The sequence below is a fragment of the Sycon ciliatum genome, chromosome 12 (assembly GCF_964019385.1).
Source record: "Sycon ciliatum chromosome 12, ocSycCili1.1, whole genome shotgun sequence".
Taxonomy (NCBI): Eukaryota; Metazoa; Porifera; class Calcarea; order Leucosolenida; family Sycettidae; genus Sycon; species Sycon ciliatum.
Genome location: NC_088654.1, coordinates 22,796,743 through 22,799,513, shown reverse-complemented (window position 1 = coordinate 22,799,513; position 2,771 = coordinate 22,796,743).

Below are 2,771 nucleotides of genomic sequence, written 5' to 3'. Positions count from 1 at the left end.
TTAGCTGGTGGGGTGTGTGTGTGTGTTTGTGTGTGTGTGTGTGTGTGTGTGTGTGTGTGTTCATCAGCCTTGCAAGCTGTTGAATGGTGTAATCCCAGCACAAGTTGCTATGTCTAACATAGCTGTTCGCTATCATCGCTTCCGCGATGGGCAAGTCTGAGATCTGAGGTCTGAGGTGCGTGTGTGTGTGTGTGTGTGTGTGTGTGTGTGTGTGTGTGTGTGTGGCAGAAGCATGTGAGTGAGAAAAGAAGTATTCTTTCTCATCCTGCACCATTATATCATGTAATTCAGGGTTTTCGCTCTCGGTGTGGTCTCCTAACCGTACAATACCAACGAAGAGGCTCTTGAAAAAGAGTCTGCCCCCCCCCTCCCACCTCGGAAAAATAATTGATGGAAACAAAAGGCCCGTTGGATAACTTTCAGGCCTAGGGGTGGAGAGCTACACACAAATCTTAAGCTAGAGATGTTTGACCGGAGACAACCTGCCTCATGTAGCATCAAATGACCAACATCTGGAACATGTTGTGGTAACTTGGTTGGTTGGTTGGTTTTTATTTCACTTCGCACATTCAAACGGGATGACGACCCAATAAAATGACGGTGAAGGCTTAGCCTAGAAGTGGCTATTATTATTATTATTATTATTATTATGAAATGACCCAAAGGCAACGTGCCTATCGAGGGGTTCATTTGATTGAAAGAACAGTAGATGTAGATGTATGTACAAAGAGAAGTAGGGATTGATGAGGAGAGAAATGGGGAAAATCAACTGCAAGGTGGCGGAATTCCGTTGATTGCATAAGCATAGTCAGCTGTAAATTTCCTGAGGGCAGCTTTGAACTTATAGAGCGAGGCTTCCGATGTTAGACTGGGGGGTAAACAGTTCCATAGAATAGCAGTTCGGAACATGAAGAGAGACTTAGACAATGATTTAAATTAGGGAAGAATGATTTTATTTGGTCGTCGCTCACTATTCGTAATCTTGAAATGGAAATCAGCAAGGTAATCACGATGATGGAAAACATATCTGTGAAAAGTAGTGAGACTGATGATTTGACGACGATAGGCTAGTGACTCTAGGGAGCATTTAGAATTTAAGACAGATTTGGAAGAAGTGTAATCAAATGCAATTTTTTTCTTTTCAGTAGAGCTCTAGCAAACCTTGCCTGTAATTGATCAAGAGTGGTCATGGGTTTCTTATTAGATCCAAACGACCACACCGTACAGCTATATTCGATCACAGGTCTTACGAATCCTTTGTACAGTATGATCATTGCCGAAGGCGTAAGTTGCTGGGACATAATTGACAGTAGGTGCACTCGATATCTGAACTTCGAAGTTATTGAGGCGACATGTTTGCGGAAATCCAGGTTGTCGGTCAAGGTGATGCCAAGATGTTGCAGTTCAGAAACCACCGTTAATGGCTCATTGTACATTTGGTATTGGATTCCTGCAGTAGGTGTATCATTGATAGCTCTATGGCACAGCACGGATGTCTTGCTTGCTGAGAATTCACCTCCATTGTTCCTGCCCCATGTTTGACATGCATCGAGATCAGACTGCATGTTCGCTCTACTGGCGAGGGTGTCTTCAGGTTTGTAAGCCAGTAGGAGGGTGACATCATCTGCAAATAGATATTGCGTGCAATGTTGCATAGCGTTGGGCAGGTCATTTATATAGAGTAGGAATAGGAGTGGTGAAAGGTGGGAACCTTGAGGCACTCCGCAGTTGATGCTCAGCTTCTTCGATTTAGTGCTATGTACCTTCACTTCAATTTGTCGATCCCCTAAGAAGCTCTTCAGCCATTTTACTGACGAAGCTGTAGCAATCTTACCGAATTTCTTTAGGAGTATAGAGTGGTCGACCCGGTCGAAAGCTTTCCTGAAATCTAGAGATATCAGGTCAAAATTAGTGCCATTATCAATATTTACAGCCATTGATTGGGTTAGCAAGATAAGTTGGTCCGTTACAGACTTGTTGCGTACATATGCGAATTGACCTTTACAAATTACACCCTGGGTCATCAAGTATCGAAGTAGACGTTCCGAGAGAATCTTTTCCATTAGTTTCGCTATGCATGGGAGAAGGGATATAGGTCTGTAATTGGTAGGCTCTTTGGCGCAACCTCTATTCTTGTACACCGGTATTACAGTGGATGATTTCCAGGAGGACGGGAACACACCATCATCAAGGCTGTAGTTGAACAATACTGATAGTGATTGGGAAAGGATATCTGCGAATTGCTTTAGTATACGGTTTGTCAGGTTGATGTCTGATGATGGTTTATGTTGTTGCAGCCTCTTTGCTGCATCGAAGACTTCAACAGGGCGTATGTTTCCGAATCCAAATTTGTTTCCATCGACGTCGGCTTCATTGATTGTTATACTAGTTGCTACAGTATTCGGCGGCGTGGACTGAGTGGTGCATTGGCGGGCAAAGAAGGTACACAGCGTTTCGGCCTTCGCTTGATCTGTTTTTGTGAATTTCATTGCCGTTCTGCAGGTCTGGAATTGCCTTTTTATTTGTTTGGTCAATATTGCATATTGCTTTGGCACGTTTCCACCACGCATAGCCACCCTTTCTTTCCTTGCCAAGCATTGTGTATCCGAGCGTTGACAAGTATGTGTCCTTGGCGGCTCTTAATGACCGGTGGTACAGGTTGCGCGAGAGTTTGTATGCAGCTCGTAAGGAATCGTTGAGTGGCTCCTTTCGGTGGAGCACATAGAGGCGGTTAGTTCGCTGACGTTGCGTTTTTTTAAAAGTTTTTTTGT